At 45.6% G+C, this 14,719-nt stretch overlaps 1 long non-coding RNA gene across 1 annotated transcript; it reads right to left on the bottom strand.

The window, feature by feature from the left end:
- Positions 1–634: 634 nt before the first annotated feature.
- LOC142803348 (uncharacterized) lies at positions 635–14,469 on the bottom strand. Its single transcript, XR_012894069.1, has 2 exons — positions 14,341–14,469; positions 635–995 (listed from the first exon to the last, which is right to left on the bottom strand). It is a non-coding gene; the product is annotated as an uncharacterized LOC142803348 (long non-coding RNA).
- Positions 14,470–14,719: the final 250 nt, after the last annotated feature.

Raw genomic sequence — 14,719 nt, 5'->3', positions numbered from 1 at the left:
TTCTTGAAGTCCTTGTCATCTCCTCTCTTATGTATTAAGATGATGTGAGCATTCTTCCAAGACTCTGGTACTCTTCCCGTCAGGAGACACCTCGTAAACAATGTGGCTGGTTTTTTAACACAATCTGTGCTCCATTTTTCAGCAGATCTGATGTTACATGATCCTCACCAGCAGCTTTGCCTCTTTGCATGCTCTCTAAGACTGTTGTTCTGACTTCTTTTACCATTACTGGTGGGGTGTCATCTGGGTTACTGCTAGTTTCTATAGTATTAAGGTCGTGGTTGTCCCGACTACTGTACAGATGTCTCTAAAACTCCGCTATTAGAACTATCCTGTCCATATTGGTAGTTATTTTGACTGCCATGATAAGAAATACATACAAAATACTAATTCTATTGCCTTCTCGTACGTGGCTGTTTGCACCACAGTTAGAATTGGTTTGTTGAACGATGAAAAGAGATCGGTGAAGTAGGCATTTGTAGTGAGTTTTAGTAGTCTAGCAATTTTTTCAAAATAATATGCTATAACCTGCGTGAAGACTCGAGGTCGTTTCTATTCACGTGATTGGCTTGCCTTTTTTTGATATTTGACTCAAGAAATACCACACGAATAAATTTGACCACGGACTCGAATGTAAAACTGAATTACGTTGTTTATTACCAAAACTTGCACTTGTTTAGCGGGTTCATTGGTGTTCCTGGCTTGCAGCCAAATGCATCGGAGAACTCTGGCATGTTCATGAAGGGCACAATGCATCTTGAGTGGAACGGTGCGTAGCGTCCCACTGGTATGCTGTGCTGAGCACAAAACGTCAAACAATGACTGATGAAGAAAAGCTGGTCTGATGACATGTTCAGGCCAGGAAGTGTCACGCTCTTGAATTCTGGGGACAATGAAGAGTAGGCTGCATACCCAAAGACGGCTCCCACAAGGTCGCATATGTTTTCAGAGTCCTTCACGTCGACCAACTCCTCTTCCTGTTTGTTTAACGACAGCTGCGAAAAAAGATCACACAACGAACATTATTACATAACTAGGTGCCAGTTTGTTTGAAATAGAACTAGAGGTTTTCAAGGTAGAACGACGCAGTTAGTCCTCGGATGCTTTCGATGCATTTTGGTGTGCATATATGTAGACCTAGCACCAGAAAATCAGTCAACTCCTTGAAGATCCTGCTGGGTTCTCTTGCAAACTATGTGTCTTTTGGCAGAATGGTGAGTGTTAAAATGCACTAAAAACAAAACAAAGCATGGAGCTAGCTACATGACTGAGTGGCAGCTGAGAACCTTACAAACTTTAGGAACATCAAATTGCAGAGCAGAAGCAAGTGCCGATAGGCAAGAAGTGAACGTTGGTATATAATTTTTAAAGTATAACTTAATATACAAAAGAGGGTAAGTTCTGCAACAGCATCAGAAATGTAATAAAATAACCTGCGTATTTACTCTCTTTCGTAAACACTCAAGGTGACCGCTTGGAAGACCGGGCGAACTACCCTGGTGTTCACTTCGAGCAAGTTTCCAGCTCGTCGCATTATACTATATCACTCCATAGATCAAAAACAATAGATAAGCAGGAACTTGAGAACAACTCCACAAACCACAAAACACACAATGAATCTTTCGTTTTAGCTGAACTACATGTATCGCTAAGGTACAACAACAAATATGTTTCCGACCGCGAATAAAATCTGGAAACACCTGCTCTCTGTTTGGGTTTCTGCTGTTTAGGTTTCTGGCAAGGCGCCGACTTCTTAGAAAGAAGCCATTGTTAGTTAAATTACTTGGCATTGAAAGTTACTAGACATGAAAAGGATCCATCTTCCATTACCAGTCACACGCTAATCCCCAATCATAGATCATTTGTGTAAACATTTAGGAAAAAAATAATTGACCAACGGCTTCTGCATTTTATAAAAACAAATGATATGCTGGACCCATACCAATACAGATATCGAGAGGGTAGGTCTAGGTCCATCACTTATCATATCTCACGTGTCGAGGTGCAAATTTATGACACTTTTCTCAATAATCACTACTTTCTTTCACTGTTCAGCGATGTAGAAAAGGTTTATGACACTACCTGACACTTTGGTGTAGCGCTATACTTGTCCAAATAGGTGTTTGAGGCATCATGCTGGGCATAATCAGAAGTCCCTTGTTCAAATGCACGTTCTGTGTCTGAGAGGGCAGTGTTTTGTCTGGAACTTTTATCGAAGAAAATGGGGTGCACCAGGGTGGCGTTCTGAGTTGCGCACTTTTTTTATCTTCAATATGAATTCTCTGTGACAATGCTCCTCCACACAATCTGTTTTACTTCAGGCATGTCAACGTCATGCAGATTGGTTTTAAATCATGCAGCCTAACAATGTGTGATCTGCAGATAGAACTTGCCTAAACAAGGTTTCCAAATAGGTAGATGAAATGATAACAAGATGGAGCGAATTCGGAAAGAAGCGCGTGCGTGTTGTTTACCGGAAAGAGACGCATTCCATTCAATGCCGACATCTACTTACATGGTCAACGCCTGCCTCTAAAGCCCGAGCATAAATTTCTTGCCCTAATATTAAATACCAAAGTAACATTCATATTACACATCAAATTCATAAAAAGTGCTTAAGAACCATGAATATCCTGAAAGCGTTGGCACGCGTTACCTAGGGTAAAAACAAATAAAATGTCTGATGAATATACATAGAAGCTTACATAGATGCTTACATATGCCCCTGGATTAAGGGGCGATGTCTTATTTCACGACACAAACGTCATTAAAGATGCTGAACCCTGTTGACCACCTCGACATTAGCTTTGCTACGGGTGCTTTTCATACTAGCCCGGTAGACAGCCTTTATGTTGACCCTAATAAATAGGCACCCCATCTCCAGTGGTTGTATTTATCTTCTTGGCACCTCGTTAAAAAACGACAATAACAAATACTTTTTGCGCTCCACCATCACCTATTTATCCAGTTATGTCCTCGTTAACAACCGCCCTGCCATAAGATGCGCTTCGTGTGGGGGCTCCGGTGGAAGAAATGAGCGTGCCCTACAAGCACTATTTGGCTGCTACCGCTGCATATGCATCACAATGGCAGTGGAAGCTTATAGTTGCATTGCATCATTTGTAGAGGTTACTTGGCATGTATCTATTGCGTGTATCCGTACACATTTTCTCTAACTTCAGAATGAATGCTCATGCCCTGAATACCTTACAGATGGCTCAAAGATTCACTCCTCAGTGTAATACGCTTGGTCACTCCTCCTTTTGCTGATGTCCGTACTCTGCATCCTAACACCAGAATCTTCACAGCAGAAGCTCATTTCATACTGGCAGCCGTCAAATACATAAAACAACTAAATTAACAAAGTGAAGTAATATTCACCAGCGCCCTTAGCGTCGCGAAAGCCCTCAAAACTCTGAAAAAAGACACAAATCCTCTCCTAGTCTCGTTTTAGTCACTCCTGTGCAGATACTATACACTAAAAAAGCATAGCGTTCTGTGCTGGGTGCCCGAGAATAGGGAGATACACGGAAACGTGTTGGTTGACCAACTTGCTGAATTCCCGAACGAAACCACTCCAAATACATCAGTAGCTATACCTGAGCTTGAATGGAAACTTTTCCTAAAACGAAGGGTGCAGGCTTATTGAAAGAGCATGTGAATTACGCACACATAAAAGAAATACGCTGATAAAATCACAGCCTAGTCAGTGGCTGCCAGTATCAAAACCTTGCCACACGGAAGTGACACTCACAATGTTAAGAACAGGAAACAAACAGTACACAATTACACTTTCTCTCCGGTGGTGACTCACTCATGCGCGATAAATGTGAATAACTGTGATTTCTCGGACCTTGTGCGTTCCGGAGATACCAGCGCAGGAGCTTCTCAGAGAGCGTACGGTGGCGGATTGATGTTCATAACATAATGCGATCACCCTGTGCGTACTCGTCGTAACATCACCGTATATTGTAGAGTAGGGTGCCAGTGTGCTGCTGCTCTTTTATGCGTGTTGGAGGTTAGCATCCTCGACGTGTTAAAAGAAAACGGTGACGTCAGCATCGATTCTCCCATCGTCCATGTGTGGCAACATCAAACCCAGCATGGCCGCGACTGGGCGGCTGAAGACAAGCTCGAAAGGTGTCATTTGTGTGGTCTCCTGCCTTGCGGTCTTGTGCACGAATGTGACGTAAGGGAGAATTTCGTCCCAGGTCGTCTGCCGGTCGTCAACTCAAAGCATGTCGAAAAGGGTCTTGTTCAAACGATCCGTGAGGCCGTTTGTCTGGGGGTGGTATGCTGTCGTGCGCCAACGGACAGTGAGGCTAAGGTGTAGGATCTGCTGCTTGAGATCTGCCGCGAATGCCATACCTCTGTCGGTGATAAGAACCTCGGGTGATATCTAAGAACGATGTTTTCCACAAAGAAGCCTGCGACCACGATTGAATTGACAGAAGGTAATCCCCTTGTTTCGGCGTAGCGTGTTACGTAGTCAGTTGCTACAACTATCCATTTTTTTCTGGTGGTCGACGTTGGAAAGGGACCAAGCAGATCCATCCCCGATTTCTGCAATAGCGTCTACGGTGGGTCTATTGATTTCCGGAGGCCGGCGGGCTTTGTAAGAGGTGCTTTTTGACGTAGCCAATCGCGACAAGTTTTCACGTAGCGTGCTACGTCCGCCTTCAGGCGTGGCCAGTTGTATCTTTCTTAGATTTGTTGCAGTGTTAGAGGGAATCCAAAGTGTCCTGCCGTGGGCTCGTGTGAAACGCTCTTAAAATCTATTGCCGCAGAGTCATCGGAACGACGACTGGGTTTATTGTTTTGTACAGCATGAAGTTCTTCTGGACAAGGATGTTATTGTTCAGACACAGCGACGAAAGAGCGTGCCGGAACGTGTTTGCAGGCGAATCAGTCTTGTCTTCGATGTAGTAAAATGCGCCGTATAGATAAAGATCGGCACGTTGATTCTGTGCGAAGGTGTGGATACTGATATGGCCGAGAAAGGCATCGTTGTCATCCTAACAGTACAGAGCAGAATCAACGAGAGCTTTCGAACGGCAGTCAACGCCTGTGTGCTTTTATCCTGACTTAACAACGACGGTCAGATCGAACACTTCTGGTTTCAGGCTCCAGCGAGCAAGGTGACATGAGGAATTATTCATGTTTACCAGCCAACACACAGCGTGGTGGTCCGTGACAACCTTGAAGTGCATCCCGTCAGGGTATGAGCGCGCTTCTTTTGAATCAAAACCGCGCGGAGATTTACGCCATTTGCACGTGGACCCCAGTGTCCATGTGATCATCCTAGTGGCCTTGTAATGGTGGCCACTGGACGAGCCTTTAAATTTTGCGAAGAGCACCGTCGTCAGGCTTTTCACGCGCTTTGGTAAGGTGGGCGAGAAGTTCTGCGATGCATGAACAATCTCGTACAAGGCGCCTGTAATACGTGCAGAGGCCCAAGAATCTGCGTACAGTTTTCTTGTCGCGAGGCGTTGGTAAATTTTAGAAGGCTGCCGTCTTTTGAAGATAAGGGTGTACGCCTTCGAAACTAAAGACGTGCCCTTAAAAGCAAAGCTCTTCATAGATGAAATGGCATTTCTCCGGCTTAGAAGTCAGTCCCAATGCTCTAATCACCTCCAGCGCGGTCCGTAGCCTGTGAAAATGCTCGCCAAAGGAAGATGCGAAAACGACAACGTCATCTAGATAAACAAGGCATTATTGCTCTTTCAGGCTGGAAAGCACTGTGTGCATGACGCGCTGAAACGTGGCTAGTGCAGAGCATAAGCCCAACAGCCTAAATTTGAACTCATAATTCCAGTCTGGTGTGATAAATGCAGTTTTCTTACAGTTCCTCTCGTTCATCTCGATCTGCCAGTTGTCACTCTTATAAAAACTATTGAGAGACGAAAGAAGCGCCACACGCCATCGTTGATGGTTTCGAAACCCTGCTGTTTATTGCGATGAGAAAGACAGTGGTAGGAGTTAGAGATTACGTTGTTGCCAGAGGACTATTGAAAACAAGCTCATCGAAACTTTTACATAGCCCCCCCCCCCGATCCCCAATGAGCTTTAGCTCATTCACGTAAAGATTCCAGAGGATACAAAAGTTGCACTGGTCTTGGAAGCACAGTCCTACTTGGTAGACGCACCACACAGGCCCTGATCCACCCATCAAGTTCAATTACCACCTTGTCGACCACTTCTATCTTCCATAGTGGTCGCTGGCATAGATGCTCGTAGACAAACACCACTGTGCCCTCTTGGATGGCGTTCGACGGGGTCGGTACGTAGAAACGAGCGCTACGCGGACTATTCAGGTATTCTTTCTGCCATCTTAGCCAGAAATAATGTGTCATTCTTTGTCGGTATTTTCAATTGTTTCAATATTGTTAAGTTGTGACGCAGCGTCTTGACACGTCGATGTGGGCAGTGATGTCAGGCGCTTGCCAACAAGAAAATAAGAAGGGGTGGGAGGTTCCACTTCAGTGGCCTTTGTAGAAACATATGTCAGAGGCCTAGCATTGATGACTGCTTCAACCTCAGTGAGGATTGTCGCAAGTTCCTTGAATGTGCAGTAGCTATTTCCCAAAATCTTTCTTAAGAGAGGCCTTCACAGATCGTGCCCATCTCTCCCAAAAGCCGACTCACCATGGGGCTCTTTTGGCGATGAATAGCCACTGCTTGCGATGCTGAGGAAAATAATTTTGGAGTTCTTTCTCACGTATGGTTTTCCACAACCTCCGTAGGTCACGTGACGCTTGCTAAAAGGTTTGTGTGTTGTATGAGAAAACAACTCGACATTTTCTTCTTGCCACAAATCTTCTGAACGTCTTGAGAAAGCTATCGATTGACATGTCTGTTACCAACTCAAGGCGTATCGCTCTTGTGACCACACATGTAGAGAAGAACGTAAGACTTCTTGTTTTTGCCCTGATCGTTTGTGTAAGGCTGGCCAGCCAAATCTATGCCAGTAACTTTTAAAGGCACTGCCTTCGTTACTTTCTCAAGAGGCAAAGGAGCCGCTTCTTCAGCGGCGGCTCTGAGTTGAAACGTTCACAGGTTATGCATCTTTTCAGCGTTCAATTAACTACTACCGGCCCTTCATTATCCAGAATTGTTCTTTTAGTTCTGTAAGCGTTTCTAAAGGCCCTGCATGTAAAAGACGCCTGTGCGTTCCTACAAGTCATAGGTCAACATGAGGATGATTTCAAGGGAGCAGAATCGGATGCCAGGTGTCGTAAGTCAATTCGGCATTTTTGAGACGTCCCCCAACTATCAAAACTTCATGACTCTCTAGGAATACATTAAGATTACGTAAGGGTGAGCCCTTCGGTATTCTTGCTGAGTAAGAAATGCACTGAAGTTCTTCGGGAAAAGCCTCACGTTGCACCTCTCTTATAAGACATATCTAAGCCTTGTTTATTTGTTCGGTGGTCCGCAATTTCTTCTCTTTCGCGAAAGGACACGTGGAGTTGTGCACAAATCGCTGCATCCACGCGGCAACTCTGATCAGTTTAGTGAAGGAACTAAACTGCTTGAAAGCAAGACTGAGTTTATTCACCGACTGCGCAACAATGTGAACGCGCACTGGCTTTTTTTTCTTCTTCCGCAGGTATGTCTTCACAGATAGTTTCACTGCGTGGCCAATCAGAAGAAGGCTGGGAGAGTCATGAAGGTCCATGCCACCGAACCATAGTTATTTTGAGCACTTCCGACGAAACTCATTGTGTTAAGAGGTCAGATGCATTTTCTGCACCTGTGCAGTGGTTCCATTGGTCTGGATCTGTGAGCCGCTGGATTTCCATCACTCAATTAGCCACGAAGGGTTTCCACGGTGTCACAGAGCCTCGGACCAAGTGAAGTGCTATGATTGAATCTGTCCACATAAACCACTCTTCCACTTGTAGTGTAAATGACCGGTCAAGGTAGTCTTTCGGTCGGGTGCCCATTAGCATATCCATCAATTCAAGTGTTGGAAGGGAAAGCTTCTTTAGTGGGGCTACTCTCAATTTTGACAAGATCAAATGTGCATTGTGAATGCCCAGTCGACAAATATGCAAGTATGCAACTGCTCCATATGCCTTGGGGCTTGCATCAGTAAATACAAGAATCTCTATCTTGTCGCCTTCAGCACTGACACAACATCTTGGAATGGTTTCCGTCGTTAATTGATGCAGTGCAGTGTGCCATTGCATACCCACTGCTTGCACCTCTTCTGGTAATGTTGTTTTCCAGCCACACCTAGCTCCCGGAGTTTTTGGAACAACAGTTTGGGAGTCACAGTGACTGGAGAAAGCAGACCTAGTAGATCAAAAATACGCGCTGAGGCCTGAAGAAAAAATCTTTCGGTGTTGCAGTTTCTGTCAAGAAAGTCTAAGATCGGTTCTGTAGAAAAGGCATGGTAATCGTCTTCTTTATCCCACATAAGTCCTAACACATATGCAGTACTGCTTGTGTGGAACTGCACTGTGTTCGCGGGACATCCAGTTCCTTCATTCCGAAATATCTCCTGCAACGTTTTGGAATTTGAGTTCCACTTTCGAAGGAACATGCTTGCCCCTTTCATTACGCCCAGTGATTCTTGATAGAATTCTTCTGCTGCTGCTTCCGTGACGGCACCTGCGATGAGGTCATCGACGTAGAAGCTCTCAGCCAGTGTTCGTGCTGCGCCCGAAAAGCTGTCCGTCATGCCGAGATGGTGACTTATCGTGGCAGCAAGCGAAAATGGGCTACTGTCAATCCAAACGGGACTCTTGTCATCCTTCAGACTTCAAGTGGCGGACTCGGTTTTTTCCTAGTGGGTACTCCTGCATACGAGAGGAAGCGTACGGCAACTTTATCTTCCTTTCTCACCTTTCTCAGTGACAATTGTAAAAATGCCTTTTCAATATCTGCACTGAGTCCAATGCGGTGCATTCTAAAATTGAGCATGAGCTTTAAGATACTGGGGTTTAGGTTTGGTTCTGAATCCAACGCTTCATTCAGTGACACGCACCTGGTTTCGCTCGACGACGCAACAAAGACCACTCGGAGGCTAGTTGACTGGCTAGCAGGGCGCAACACCGCTCAGTGAGGCATGTAATGCAATTTGTTCTTTATGCTTACTGCGTTTTTCGTAAGCCGCTCAGCGAATCCTTGTTCAAGGTACTGGCGCATGGCCTCGTCGTACTTCAGCAGCATTGCCTCATCTTTCAACAACTTCATTGTGAGTCTGGCCAAACTTTTTTTCGGAACATTCTTCTTTGTCAGCAAGATGAAAATCCATGGGTTTCCAAGGAAGCGCTACTTCGAAGTAGCTCTTCCTCCCAATGGAAGTAGCTCTTCCAATGGAAGACACGATCGTGTCTTCTATTGGTGAACTTAATGAAGGACTGGAAAGCCTTATCAACTTCTTCGAGCTTCTGTTTATGTGGAACTTGGTCCACAATAACCATGCTTTTGAGCTCCCAGAAAGATTTGAGCTGAGTCGGCATTGCGCGTTTGTTTTGCGCTACAACAGCTCTAAGGGCCTCTACCATTGCACTGGTGTTGCTGTACGGCACTGTTCCCTGAAGTGTCCACCTAAAGTGAGTTTATTGCAACTAGGCCCCCCTGAAGCTTGTGCACTTCGCCGGTCACTATACTCCAATAGTAGCAAGATGGCAAGTTGGGCCAGTTGGATTACATCATAATTGAAAATTTTGTTGAAGCGCACTAAAGAACGGACGGAGAGAAGAGGATGACAAGGGTAAAGCTGACGAGGGTGACAAGGACAGCAAGCGTTGACCTTGTTAGCCTCTTCTGTCTGTTCGTCTTTTAGTGCGCTTCAACAAAATTTTCAATTACGAACTCCAATAAAAATCACCAATCAATATACCAATGCGATTTTGCTATAATTTTGCGGGTGCAAGGTAACATTAGCCAGACAAGCCACTTTCATTTTGAACTCTTTTATCACCTTCTAGGGCACAAGAAGCTCGTCCGAACACATCTCAGAATCTCCAAGGCCTCGAGGAAGTGCTCTTTTTTGTCACACTGAATCCTCAACCGAAGCTGTAGTCACATGTACCATTTCTTTATGGCATTGTCTACTCCTCCAAAAGGAAATATGGTTATGTCTTCCTCACCAAGTACTTCCATATTCAACTGACATGACAGTTCTTGTGTCAAAAATGTTCTCGGGCTTCCGCCATCAAATAGTTCACGGGTGAGCAGTCTTCCCTGGGTGCCCTTTGCTCATATCTGAGCTGTCTTAAGCAGTACAGTTGTCGTTTGGTCAAATTTGCTACCTGTCGCAGAGTGCAATTCGGTTGCTGTGTTAGCAGCAAGCTTCCGCGCAGGATTGCACATTTGAGTAAGGTGCCTCTTACTGCATATTTTACACTGTACTCTTTGTTGCCACATTCTCGCGATGTGTGCCCTTTAATAGAACAGCGGAAACATCGGCCAGCTTTGAGGAGTGCCCCTTTTCTTCGAGTGACAGCGGTGTCTGGCATTCCTTTGTAACATGCTTCCTAGCGGCACAAAACGCACAAGGCTGTTTTTGTTTGGATTCACTAGCCGTTAGAAGTGAAGCTGCAGACGCACTAGAAGCTCCGGGCCTTTCGTTATCAAAACGTGGCTTTGTACTACTGCCTTTGCCTTATCTCTGCCCAACCTGCAGCGCCTTTTTCCGGCCATGCAACTCGTTTTTGAGAAAACACTGCAAACTCGCAATGCACAAGCTATCCTCTTTTTTCTCTGCAGAGCAATATTTGTGATATTTTACCACTAGTTCACCTGGCAGCATTCGCAGAAGTGCGGAGGCGAGCATTGCTCCTTAGCTGTCGGTCTGAACTCCAAGTGTCGTGAGGGCGGCTATATTTCGCTGCATGTGGTCATATAGGCGACGTAGGTCTCTTACCTTGTGCCCGCTTCGTACAGTTGGCAGGTGCGGCAACTGCAAAAGATGCTCCTGAATAAGCACATCCATGCATCCGAAACGCTCCTTCATAAGCTCGATGACCGTATTATAGTTGGCTGTGGTCACTTGCATACTGGCCACCGCCACTGCTGCCCTCCCAAAAAGCGCCGAGGGCAAATACAAAAACTTCCCTCTGTCAGAAACAGCGTCGTTGTCGTGTATGGCTTGCTGGTACTGCTCCTAGAAGGGCTGCCACTCCGTGGCGGTGCCGCTGAATTGCTGTAGCTCGAGTTTCGGCAACTTCACGTTTGAACCGTTGGCTCTTAGGTTTCCGTCGCGAGTGGCCCGAGACGCCTCCGCTGCTTTCATGGCGTTCGCTCGTTGAGCTCCAGCTTGTTGGTTAAGCCTTGCGACGCAGTTTACCATTCTGTCGTTGTACGTGATTGTACGTGCGTAGTTCTCGTCGACTTCTTCGTCTGACACGAGTGGCTTGATGGCAGCGTCCACCTCATTCAGCTGTGTTAGGAGGGTGCGAAGTCTTGCTGACAGCACATTTATATAGTGTCGCTTCGTCTGCTTGTGCTTCTATAGCGATGATTCTGCTGCGGATATCCATTTCATCGCTTGGCTTCTCAGAGCGCTTCGTTTTTTCGTATGTCGCTCCAGCGTGCCTTCTTTGTTGCGTTGCTTTCAGCAGCGTGGGCGTGGCGTCGTTAGGTCTCGGTGGTAGAACCGTGAAGTCCGAGGTGGTTGCACCTCCAAGGATCGATGATTTAAGGCTAAAGTACGTCGGAATGCCGACGCCTGATGGCCTCTTTGTAATGCTTAACTGATGGTGGCTTCAGTTCCCGGGTTTTCGCACCAAAATATAAAAAAAAACTACTGAGAGATGAAAGAAACGTCACGCGCCATCGTCAATGCTTTCAAAAGTGCTGTTTATTGATATGAGAAGGACAGTGGTAAGAATTTCAGAATACATGGTGGCCAGATGACTAATGAAAACAAGCTGATGGGAGATTTTAACACTCCTAAAGTCCATTGATGAGAAGTACTTGGTTCCACAAAGTCGGTCTAGTGCAGAGTAAATTTTCGGGAGCGGGTAGACGTCCTCTCTAGTGATGCTGTTTAAGAGCCCATAATGTTTGTAGAAGCGTCAAGTACCGTCTTTTTGTTTTACCAACACTATGGCCGAAAAAAACCTCGCGCTCTTGGAGCGCTAAATGTTGTTGTCCTGAAGCATTCCTTCAACTTATGTCCTTATTGCAGCACGTCCTCGCAGCATATTACGAGAGAAGGCATCGTAGCTGAACTTGCTTTTCCAGTGCCAGGTTGGGTGTGGCAGCTTGGGCTAGTTGGTATAACATGACGATAGTTATAGCGCTAGAGCAGAACGATGACACAGAGACAAGAAGGACACAAGAAGGTCATAGAACTTGTGTCATTTGTGTCCTTCTTGTCTGCGTTGGTGTTAACGTCGTAGCTCGCATCATTAGCAACCACCGATAACGTTTTCTGGATCCAATCGGAGAACGCAAAGGCATCGCTCAACTCGGTGAAATCCTCCAGGAAAGCCACTGTCGTGCCTTTGTTGAGGTGATTTTGTTCTTCGCTGAAATCACTTATAACTACTGTTGCTCTATCTTCATGTTGTTGCGTGAACCCACGTGTAACGGAAACTTGACGATCGAGAAGCAGCTGCGCGTTTGCTTCGACGATTTCTTCGTCGCGTTATAACGTATCAGGTTCACCTTACGACGTCACCAGCTTTGGTTTCCCCTACGGGGCTCGGTGTTTGCGCTTGCCTATGCTCCTGGTACAGTGATGGCGATCGGCAACGACGGGGCGACGGAGACCTGAAGCGGCGTGTGACAGCGCCTTTGGTTTCCCGCAGGTATGCCTCAATTTCTTGAGGCCGCTGGCCCAACAGGAGTGCTGGGGATTGATGCTGTGTCCGAGAAGGCCCATTTCGTGATAACAGCAGTGCCGCAGGAGATGATTGGCTTATCCACAAGAAAAACAAAGTGGTCGTCAATCCGGGCTTTTCCAGACGTCAGTCTTACGTAGTGTGGTTTGTCATTACGCAGATGAACTTGTAGACTGTGGTGGGCGAGTTCACGGTGGGTGGCTAAGCAGGCGTTGCGGCGGCGAGTAGGTTTGTTGTTGCCATCTTCTTGGCATTGCTGGACTTTGCAGTGCGGCGGCGTATGTGAGGAGCACCGGCACAGCGCAAAGAGGGGCTGGGCACCTGTTTGTTTTGGTTATATTGGCTGCTCCTAAAGCTTCTTGTATGTCATACCGCACTACGTCAGTGTGTGAAGAAATTTGTGGTTGCGAACTCGGTAGCAGCTCTTGTAGCTCATCACAAACGATGGCACGTATAGGTTCTCGAAGAAACTCTGTGGAGGAACTTCGCAAATCGGTCCCGTCTGGCAGAGGAGCGTCGAAGTGGCGATCGTACTGCTTTGCCTGAAACTCTAGCGTTTGTTTGTGTTTTCTCAAGGTCATTGGCCTGATTCAGCGTCTGTGATATCAAACGCGAAACTGTTACGAGTCGGTTTAACCAGGCTAGCACGTAGGGCTCAGCGCTGAGTAACCTCCGCGCTTCTCTTTTTATTCTGCCTCTGTCTTGATAGCGACCTAGTGGATGTACTTTCGTTGGATATTATAGCTATTTCTGGGAATTCCGCGGTAAGTAGTTTGTATATAAAAACCTATGAATATTTGAAAAGATTCGAAGTGGATCTGCTTGCTTGCTCAGAGGCATGACGAGCCGGTGCTCGAAAGGTTTGATTATTTCCTTGGCTAAAAAATTTCTAAGAAAGTGTTGTATGCTAATAATATACTGTTGTGTAGAACTTCAGGGTAATTTTATATAGTGGCGGTTGTTACAAATTCCTATGGCTTCGTTTTTATATTTTTCTGGAGCACCGATTACTATACTAGCACGCTCGTGCACTAGTTTCATGACAATGCCCTTTTGCTTAAGAGGTCTTTCAAGGCATCGTGTTCTTCATAAGTTGTTCGGCTTTCGACTCTGTTTAGTTGTACTCAAGATCATCTTTCGAAAGTCACTTTTCGTATTCGTTGAATGCGTTGTTTGTAGAGAAAATTGTAAGGCCACACTTGAAAATTTTTTTGGCCGAACTTGACGTTTGCCATTTCGCTCGGTGTTTTGCGTGGTGAACTAGGGTAGAAGAACTATGTGCCATGTTCGTTTAAATATTCAATGTAACGTTCGTTGAATTATTAACCTTGCGCCTATGCTTCATCAGTAATTTATCTGCGTAGACAAGACTAAACACGCTAACGCTAAAGAAATCAGTTCTGTTATAGCTCTCCGGAAGACAAGTGCACTTGTTGAAATCTCGGCTCGACACAACCTCTGTTTATGGATATTTTATTGCAAGTATCCATCTTCCCTTCCAGTCATTTATAAAAACATTAGTAATTTATTTACTTACCACCGATCTATGCGATTTTCGCAAGCAGAGTGCCCGTTTAGTGTATTCCTCTTTGAAGCTCTGCGTCCGCCAGTAATAATATCTTGCGTGCAATACGTCAAATACGTGCATAAGTTCATGTCCTATAACCTGCAATCAGAGAAAAAATTATAGTAAAGAAGGTCGCAGTTCGGCTGCAAGGGCGAATGCAGTTAATGTGACAGCCGCAAATTGGAATGTTCCACGAAGTGATTCTTGCAGACAAATGGTTAAATATACTGTTTGGCGTACCTTCAAAATAATAGAGAAAGACAATACTGCCGGTAAAGTAAGTGAAGGGGTCTTCATACCACTTGTCGCTTCAGCGCCAGGTTTGCGGTGTCGGCCCATCAGGTAAGAA

This window comes from Rhipicephalus microplus, chromosome 3, assembly GCF_043290135.1.
Source record: "Rhipicephalus microplus isolate Deutch F79 chromosome 3, USDA_Rmic, whole genome shotgun sequence".
NCBI classification, from domain to species: Eukaryota; Metazoa; Arthropoda; class Arachnida; order Ixodida; family Ixodidae; genus Rhipicephalus; species Rhipicephalus microplus.
This window is presented reverse-complemented; position numbering and strand designations above follow the sequence as displayed.